Source organism: Arachis ipaensis, chromosome B03, assembly GCF_000816755.2.
Source record: "Arachis ipaensis cultivar K30076 chromosome B03, Araip1.1, whole genome shotgun sequence".
In the NCBI taxonomy this organism is placed as follows: Eukaryota; Viridiplantae; Streptophyta; class Magnoliopsida; order Fabales; family Fabaceae; genus Arachis; species Arachis ipaensis.
In genome coordinates, this window is record NC_029787.2 from 103,246,933 (window position 1) to 103,257,646 (window position 10,714).

At 39.0% G+C, this 10,714-nt stretch overlaps 1 pseudogene; it reads right to left on the reverse strand.

Moving 5' to 3' along the window:
- On the reverse strand, positions 2,713-5,012 carry LOC107633469 (annotated as a pseudogene).

The following is a 10,714-nucleotide window of genomic DNA, read 5'->3' on the forward strand; positions in this document are numbered from 1 at the left end:
AGTGCTCGTTCCATAGCCTGAAACCATGTATCGGCCTCAGTCGGGCTAGTAGTTCCCTTGAACTTCGGGGGATTAACCTTCAAAATGTTCGCCAGTGTCATCGGGCCCTGAACTCCACCTCCGTCATTACCATGGTTGTTCATCTGTTGACCAAGAGCCTCAGCAGTGGCTTGCATAGCAGCAGCCATGTTCTCCAACACATTCATAAAGTTCATCGGGTCATTAGGGTTAGTCTCCGGCGCACGAGCATTAGTACGACCTCTCCCACGGCCTCTACCGCGTCCACGAGGCGCCATCTGGTTCCTATACACACCAAACAATCGATATTAAGTTGATCAGTCTCAATATCGGAAGTCTAGTGCTTCAAAGTCCCAAATGTATGCTCATGAACGTTTATGCCAATTATATCAAGCAGATATACTAACAGCACATGACACATATACAGAGAATACACAGAAGCATAGTCAGTCCGTCCCTCAGGCTCTACAGGAACGAACTGCTCTGATACCATAATGTAACACCCTACCATACAGAGTCTTATGCTTAAGTCATAATCCAGAGATGGCAAGGTATTACGACCTCTAAAACAAAAATTTAGTACGTATAGTAGTATGAATGATTGATTATAACTAGGAGCCTTGTAAAAAAAAAGGGGTAAACAAAAACCGCAACTCGAAAGCGCAACACTCCGATCACTAACACAACGAGCAAAGGATAAGCTAACGCAAGATCATATATATAAAGAGTATCAAAAACAGGAATATCAAGACTCAAAATCTGGCGGCGAAGATAACCGGTTCGAGCATAGCAATATATACATATAATAAAATAAGGAAACCCCAAAGGAAACCCAAAGGGACACAAATACAGAAACCTATTCTCCAAAAATCTCCTATAAGAGAAGTCATCACAGTTGGTATTATGTAATGGAGATAAAAGTATCTAAGCAAAACATATAAACCAAAACAGAGTCCAGAGAACAAGAATCTTCGCTAATCCAGAAGCCTCCAGCATGCTTCAGCGAGAAACCTCATGCCCTGCATCTGAAAACCACAAAATCCGCATGGGTGAGAACCAGAGGTCCCCAACATGGTAATAGCTTCCACATATATAATACATAATAATAGAGGAAAGCCGAAGGCAATCCTAGAACTTCCTCCAGATAAAATCAAAACAAGCTAACAAGCTAAACCATAAAGGGCATCTGACTAAAGATCCTTCAGTCTAACTAATACTTCCCTTTCCAATTCCTTCAGACCTCCAGCAGGAGTATAGGAGTATAATATAGCAAACACAGTTATATCAGACAAGAGATTTACAAATAGGAACAGATAAGGCATTTAGACAATTAGCAAGTAATATGCAGTCAAATAGGCAATCTCAAACAATTCATATAGTATGCATATGATGAATGCCTGTCCCTAGTGGCTGATGATATCATCTGTCGGTTATAGAGCCAACCCGACAAGTCCTGGTAGCTAACCATTGGACTGTCCCTCTGTCGCACATCCCCAACTCGAGTTATACTCATCATAAACTTGATCATAATCATGATCCATATCCATCACCCTCACTGGTGAATATTTACGGGGGCGAGCTCATCCGGGACTTTCACAGTGCTCGGCCACACTTACGACATAGGGACAAAAGAGCTTCGAGTCTCAACCTGGAGCACGTGGTGGCTAGCCACTGCTTTCTCCCAGGGAAACTCTCATCTCCAATAGTGGAAGTACAACATTCACAAATCATTCAACAGCATATATGCATTTATACTTAGCCATAATCATGGCTCTGCCGTAACACGACAATAATCTAGCCATCCGGCTCACGGTTAAATCCATAACCAGCCAATTCATTAACAATTACGGCCCTTCGGCCACTACAAAAAAATTTGGTAAAAACGGCGGTTATTTTTGGTATTTACGGCGGTTTGAACCGCCATTATTACCAAGAATGGCGGTTTTGTAAAGCGACGTAATTCTGGGCGCCATTCTGGTTATTACGGCGGTTTTTTAAAAACCGCCACAATTCCCTGGGATAAAACGGCGGTTTTTGAATAGGTTAAAATGGCGGTTGAAACCGCCGTTATTTCCTGGGTTAAAACGGCAGTTTTTGGATAGGTTAAAACGGCGGGTTGAACCGCCATTATTACCCTAACAGAGTGGCATTTTGGTTGGTTAAAATGGCATTTTTGGATAGGTTAAAACGGTGGTTTGAACCGCCATTATTACCCTGATAGAGTGACATTTTGGTTGGTTAAAACGGCAATTTTTTGATAGGTTAAAATGGCAGTTTGAGCTGCTATTATTACCCTGACAGAGTGACTTTTGGTTGGTTAAAATGGCATTTTGAAATGCCGTTTTTACCCTAACAGTGCCATTTTTATAGTTAAAATGGCATTTGAAACTGCCATTTTTACCAAGTTAAAATGACATTTCATGTTATTTAAAATGACAGTTATAAACTGTTCTTTTTATTGGATAAAAATGACATTTTTTATTATTTAAAAGGGTAATATTTACCGTTGTTCTTATCGTTCTAAAAAAATAATTTTTTTATTAAATTCCACAATAACAAAATCATAATCCATAGATAATATTATATAACTCAAAGTATTAAACATAATATATGATTTTAGTGTTACAAATCAAAAGTAATAACTCCTATACAAAATATCAAACTAAATAAATACTAACTAGCTATCTAGAAACCCTAATGTTGCTGCTGCTGCTGGGTGTATGAAGAGAAATCAAGCTCCACTGATCCAAATGTGTCCATCACTCGCCCCAAGCATTCTTCTTCCGCTAGACGAACCTTTGAGTTGATAAACCAGTTTGAAACCTGCTTCATTCATTTCCAGACATACATTTACATTTTAATTGACAATGCCCTCTACCTACCATAATAATTGAATGCGAAAAGAAAGAGATGGACGTGCCTGGCTTCTTGATAGGCCAGTTTGGCGGGCTAGAATATGTTTATCAACGTCGCTTGGGTAACTGCAAGGAATGAAGGTCCAAATAGACGACCTTAGCTTCCATTGAATTAACGTGACATACATGCATAGTAATTATATTAATTGTAACATGGATGGGAATAATGGTCCCTTAGATGAGATTATACACTGAAATTATAGCATATATATCGAAAATAACATATATGGTAACATAGCTCTTTCCAAACCCATAGTAACATGCTACGAGGAACTTCTAAAGCCCTAAATCAAGTTCGATCAAGATTTGATAGTGACTTTTAAGGCATAAACCAACACTACAAAAGGCTAAAACAATGAATTAGCTTTATCTCGTGCCAAGTTAGAAAACACCATTTAGATAAAGCTTAATTTCTACTCCATAAATCCCTGAACATGTAAAAATACTCATTAACATATTATTCACTCACAGTGCTTGATTTGCAGAAGAGGCTCTTCGGAACTACCAAGCTATTGTGTTGACTTGCACCAGGATCTAATATCATAAAATCAATCATAAGCATATGTTCAGCATTTCCTTTCTTATTTCAAAGCATGCATAAATAACACTTTTTCTAAAAACCACACTTTAGTCATTTTCATACTCCAAAATATATAAACAATCAAATACATTCAAACTCTTGTATTAATCTACCAAGAAAGAGAGGTACTTATGGATGGAGGAAATGCTCAAAGAGCCAAGCACGGAGAACAGAAACGGAGCGCTCGGGAAGGCCACGCTGAGGTTTCCATGGATGAGTTTCCATCATGCTCATTTGCTGGAATGCCCTTTGCTGCCTCAAAGCTTGGTCAATGATCTTCAGTCTCAGGGTTTTTCCCTTGGTGGTGCCTGCTGCAACTGGATCTTTCTCTCACATGGCCTTTTTTGTCGCTTGAATCTGCCCCATTATTGCATCCTTCAGGTTCCTAAAATATTTAGACATGGCTTTCTGTGCCAAAGCCGTGTAAACCGTGGCAGCACCGTTTCCAGCCACCGCCTCAAAGGAAGACACCACTGCCTTCATCTGAATCTGGTAATTCTTATATCTCCTGTCAACCTTCACAAACACAAAAATAATGAGTTAAAAGATCTTTTTACTTTGATTTAACAATACAATACTAGATTAAAAAGGGGGAATAGGAAATGACATGTTTGGCAATAAAAGAAAAAAGGGTAAGTTATTGTCACGAGGTGGTGGCATTAACAAAAAGGCCCACATTGGCTGCTTAGTTAGTTCAAAGAATCCCCAATACAATCCCATCAATCAAACCATCAAAAAGTTAGCTAGCTAGGGACCTCACTGGGGTTGATTTGCATTGATAGATACTAATAATTCACATACGGAATAAAGACCATTTGACTTGCACCTTTTCTTTTCCATAGGAAACACATACGCACATACCTCTTCAAGCATGGAAAGCAGTATGGTCTTTCGCTTTTGCAGCTCGACGAATTCAATAGAAGTATTTAATTCATAGATAAAGTGTTATGGCCTCAACATACAGCAGAAACAAGACAATTTCATCCTAAATTCATAGAAAGATAAAGTGAAAATGCTTGGACATCTCAAATATATAAAGACAGTTTTCTCCTCATTCTTCCCCATCCAAAAGATAAATTCCTACTTTAAAAAAGAAAAAAACAATCAATTATTCTTAAAAGAAAACCTATTTGAATACAAATCCACTTAAAAGAAACACAATAGTTGCTAATCAAATATTCTGAGAGCATAAATCTTACATCACAAGTCTTCACAAGCTGAGAAATTGTGTTCTTGTTCAGCTTTCCACTTATTGCTCTACAAAAAACCAACACACAAATAGCCAGGAATCTGATTAGCAATGCCGATGGGAAAGTGTAAAATAGGTTCGGAATGTATGAATCTGAGAAAACCTGTTCATGAAGCTTGATAAGTTCAAACAGAGAGTTTATCAAAGCCTCTACAGCACCAGCTGCCATTCCAGCCAAAAGAGCATCAGAAGTAGAAACATAATTATCTTCCACCGATCTGCCAAAAATGTAATTGAGCACCAAACTCATTCTCCAAGAAAAATGTGTCACAAAATAACAATATAACTATATAATTCACAAATATCAAACTCCAAAAGATACTATTCAATTTTGAAAACCCAAGTCAATTTCCTTGAGGTCAACTAATCAAGGAATGCAGCTTCAGCCAATGCAGCCAAAAGGGTTCCATTTCTTGCACCATCATTCGTAACAGCATATTCACTAACAAACACATGCATTAAAGCCAATAGACAAAGTTGATCCTTCATTTATCAAATGCATATATATAAATAAAGAATCCATAAATAATAATTCCACTAAAGAAATTAAAAGTAAGCAATATAATCAAACCTTTAGACCTGATCTTGATGTCTTGTCAAATACTCAGTATTTGGAAAACATGTCCATAGAATTATTTGGATATATCTAACAAATTAAAAAAATCACTAAATATGGCAAGCTAAAAGAGAATAAAGTTTAGTAGTTATTAGTTTAGTTGAAAAATTACATGGAAATCAAAGAGATCAGCAGGGTGACTTAATGGCATTTTAGAACCATCACAATTTGAGATAATCCGAATCTCTGGATAAGCACGTTTTATAGCATTATAGAACTTAAAGTACTTTTCTGCTCAGTCAAAATAAATAAATAAATAAATACAAAAGATAAATAAATAAAGTAGCTAATAATAATCATAGGCAAAATAAATTAAAGAATGATTGCCTTGATAGTGCACTTCATGATGAGGAAAATAATTTTCATTTCCAACAGCAACAAATTTGAAATCGAATGGTTCAGGATGTCCCATAGAAGGTCTAACAGATCCCCACTTTGAAGAGGGAGAACCTTTAGCTAAATTTCATAAATGAAAATTATATTCAACTTCCCATAAAAATTATATCAAAACTTCAAGCATAATTTTTCACAAACATCGACATGGTAAATGTTAAAAACCCCATCACCACTGACCAAGAGTATGAATGCTTTCCAAACTGCAAAAAGAAGGTAATAATTATATTCTTTCATTGCTTAATTATTACATGAAAATTCAATTAATTAATTCACATTTGTACCTACATTACTTTCAAGGGTGGCATTGCTTTCAATTCCAGATCTTATGTACCTAAGCACTTTCTCAAATTGCTTTGTGTCAATCTGAGATTTGAATTTCACCCAATTAATTACATGCATCAGAGTCAACTATTCTAAAAACAGAGGAGTGAATAGATTAGAATAGAGAGCATGCAGCACCTGAGGGCCTTGTTTAACACCCTTCTTGAATGGATCACCAACAACGCGTCTCAAAGCACGTTTCTTTGACTTCTCCAAGAACTCATCATAGATATGTGATGAAAGGGATTCTATTCCAACCGGATTGAGAACCAACCGGTGATTAGTCGTGCTGTGACAGAGCGCGTGAGCGTAGTTTTCACTGGAAGAATGGAAGGTAGCCATTGACAACGGTGATCCACCAACACAGCTTGCCATAGGAGGACGTGCGTGCGTGAACAAGAAGACAGAGGAAAGTTGAGATTCAGAAGACAAAGCATCTCCAAAACTCCAACATATTCTCCATTACTGCACAACAAGTAACCTTTAATCCATGCTCTCTTGTTTAATTGCAATTCAACTGATAAACATAATTGACTTCCTGACTAAGATTTACAAGATAACCATAGATTGCTTCAAACCAACAATCTCCGTGGGATTCGACCCTTACTCACGTGAGGTATTACTTGGACGACCCAGTGCACTTGCTGGTCAGTGGTACGAGTTGTGAAAAGTGTGATTCACAATTTGTGCACCAAGTTTTTGGCACCGTTGCCGGGGATTGTTCATGTTTGGACAACTAACGGTTTATTTTGTTGCTTAGATTAGAAAAAATTTCTCCTTTTTTTGTTTAGAGTCTCTTATTATTGTCGTGTTAAAATTTTAGAACCCTTATTTTCTTTTTAAAATCTTTTTCAAAAAAATAATTTTTCTACTAAATTCTGTGCCAAACTTTAAGTTTGGTGTTTTCTTGTTAATTTTTCTTAAAATTTTCAAAAATTTATTTTGGTTTTCAAAAAAAATTTTAAGTTTGGTGTTCGTCCTTCATGTTCTTGTGTTCTTGTGAGTCTTCAAAGTGTTCTTGAGTTTTTCTTGTGTCTTGATCTTAAAATTTTTAAGTTTGGTGTTCCTTGGTGTTTTCCCTCCAAAATTTTTGAAAATAAGGAGCATTAGATCTAAAAATTTTAAATCTTGTGCTATCTTATTGTTTTTTCTTTCCTCTTAAAAATCAAAAATATCTTTTCTCCCTACTAGCATATGCATACCCTCCATTGGAGTTAGTAGCTTTGAGTTGAATCCTCTGCTCATTATCATGGTGCAGCAAAGTTGCCAGTATTCCGGTCTTCCACAGGAAGAACCTACAGAGTTTCTGGCACAGTTTCTAGAGATTGCTGACACAGTACATGATAAAGAAATAGATCAGGATGTCTACAGACTATTACTGTTTCCATTTGCTATAAAAGATCAAGCTAAGAGGTGGTTGAATAACCAACCTAAGGCCAGCATAAAGACATAGAAACAGTTGACAGAAAAATTCCTGAATCAGTATTTTCCCCCAAAACGGATGACACAGCTAAGGCTGGACATCCAAGGCTTTAAACAAGGAGATAATGAATCTCTTTATGATGCCTGGCAAAGATACAGAGAGATGCTACGAAAATGCCCCTCTGAAATGTTTTCAGAGTGGGTTCAGTTAGACATCTTCTATTATGGGCTTGCAGAAGGAGCTCAGATGTCTCTTGATTACTCAGCTGGTGGATCTATCCACATGAGAAAGACAATTGAAGAGGCTCAAGAGCTCATTGATACAGTTGCCAGGAATCAGCATCTGTACCTAAGCAATGACTCTTCCATGAAAGCAGAGGTTAAGACAGCAACTGCTGAACTCAGTCCTATAAAACAAGCTGCTGAATTCAATCAGCAATTGGACTTTCTAACAAAGCAGTTAGCTGAATTCAAAGAAAGGTTACAAGAGACAAGGATGGCTAATATACATATGGACGAACAGTTTAAGCAAACAAAGCAGCAGCTGTCAAGACAAATAACAGAAGAATGCCAAGCAGTTCAATTAAGAAGTGGGAAAACATTAAATACCCCACCTCAAGGCAGCAAATAGCTAAGGAATGAGCAAACCACCCAAAATTCACCTGAGGACAGTAAGAGCCCAGGAAAAAATAATTCTGGCACTAAAACGCCAGAAAATTGGTGGAAGGCTAGCGCTGAACGCCCAGACCATGCCCAAAACTGGCGTTCAACGCCAGAAACAAGGCAAAACTGGCGTTCAACGCCAGAAATGGGCAAGGATCTGGCGTTGAACGCCCAAACTGGGCAAGATCTGGCGCTGAACGCCCAAAATGGGCACAATTCTGGCGTTCAGACGCCAGGAACAGACAAGGAGTTGGCGTCTAACGTCACTCCAGTTTCTACTTCTGGCACTCAATTGCCAGTGAGGGATCAGACACACACAAATACTGATAACAACCCCTCTAAAAAGGCTTCTTCAACCACTTCTGTAGGCAATAAACCTACAGCAACTAAGGTTGAAGAATATAAAGCCAAGATACCTTATCCTCAAAAACTCCGGAAAGAGGAGCAGGATAAGCAATTTGCTCGCTTCGCAGATCACCTCAGGACTCTTGAAATAAAGATTCCATTTGCAGAAGCACTTGAGCAAATACCTTCTTATGCCAAGTTCATGAAAGAGATCTTGAGTCATAAAAAGGATTGGAGAGAAACAGAAAGAGTTCTCCTCACTGAAGAATGCAGTGCAGTCATTCTGAAGAGCTTTCCTGAAAAGCTTAAAGACCCTGGGAGTTTTCTGATACCATGCATATTAGAAGGTAATTGCACCAAGACAGCTTTATGCGATCTTGGGGCAAGTATCAACTTAATACCTGCATCCACTATCAGAAAGCTTGGCTTAACTGACGAAGTTAAACCGACCCGGATATGTCTCCAACTTGCTGATGGCTCCACTAAATACCCATCAGGCGTGATTGAAGACATGATTGTCAGGGTTGGGCCATTTGCCTTTCCCACTGACTTTGTTGTGATGGAAATGGAAGAGTACAAGAGTGCTACTCTCATTCTAGGAAGACCCTTCCTAGCAACTGGACGATCCCTCATTGACGTCCAACAGGGGGAAATAACCCTGAGAGTCAATGATGATGAGTTCAAGTTGAATGCTGTCAAGGCCATGCAGCATCCAGACACATCAACAAACTGCATGAAAGTTGATCTTATTGACTCTTTGGTAGAAGAGATCAACATGGCTGAGAGTCTCGAATCAGAGTTGGAACATATCTTTAAAGATGTTCAGCCTGATTTGGAGGACTCAAAGGACATGAAAGAGCCTCTGAAATTTCTTCTGGAAGAGGAAAAACCTCCTAAACCCGAGCTCAAGCCATTACCACCATCCTTGAAATATGCATTTCTAGGAGAAGGTGATACTTTTCCAGTGATCATAAGCTCTGCTTTAAATTCACAGGAAGAGGAGGCACTTATTCAAGTGCTAAGGACACACAAGACAGCTTTTGGGTGGTCCATAGGTGACCTTAAGGGCATAAGCCCAGCTAGATGCATGCACAAAATCTTATTGGAGGATAATGCCAAAACCAGTGGTTCAACCACAGAGGCGGCTAAATCCAGCCATAAAGGAAGTGGTGCAGAAAGAGGTCACCAAATTACTAGAGGCTGGGAAAATAAGAGACAGAAAAGGGACAGAGAACCAAGTGGCTGATCATCTGTCCCGGATAGAGCCAGTGGAAGGGACGTCCCTCCCCTTTCTTGAGATCTTTGAGACGTTTCCTGATGAGCATTTATTTGCCATTTAGGAAGCACCATGGTTTGCCGATATTGCAAACTATAAAGCTGCAAGGTTTATACCCAAGGAGTACAACAGGATACAAAAGAAGAAATTAATTACTGATGCAAAGTATTACTTGTGGGATGAACCCTATCTCTATAAGAGATGTGCAGACGGAATAATCCGTAGGTGTGTGCCTAGAGAAGAGGCACAGAGGATCCTATGGCATTGCCATGGATCTCAATATGGAGGCCATTTCGGAGGTGAGCGAACAGCCACCAAGGTCCTCCAATGTGGCTTCTATTGGCCCACACTCTATAAAGATTCCCGAGAGTTTGTACGTAACTGTGACAGTTGTCAAAGAGCTGGCAATCTGCCTCATGGTTACGCCATGCCTCAACAAGGAATCTTGGAAATTGAGTTGTTTGACGTATGGGGAATTGACTTCATGGGACCTTTCCCACCATCATACTCAAACACTTATATTCTGGTGGCAGTTGACTATGTATCAAAATGGGTTGAGGCTATTGCCACACCCATCAATGATACTAAGATAGTGCTGAAGTTCCTCCAGAAATATATCTTTAGCAGGTTTGGTGTCCCTAGAGTACTAATCAGTGATGGGGGCACTCACTTCTGCAATAAACAGCTTTACTCTGCCATGGTTCGGTATGGAATTCGCCACAAGGTGGCCACTCCATATCATCCACAAACCAATGGGCAAGCTGAAATCTCTAATAGAGAATTAAAGAGAATCCTGGAACGGACAGTAAATACCCGTAGAAAGGATTGGGCACGGAGCTTGGATGATGCTCTGTGGGCTTACAGAACAGCATTCAAGACCCCTATAGGGACCTCTCCATACCAACTCGTGTAC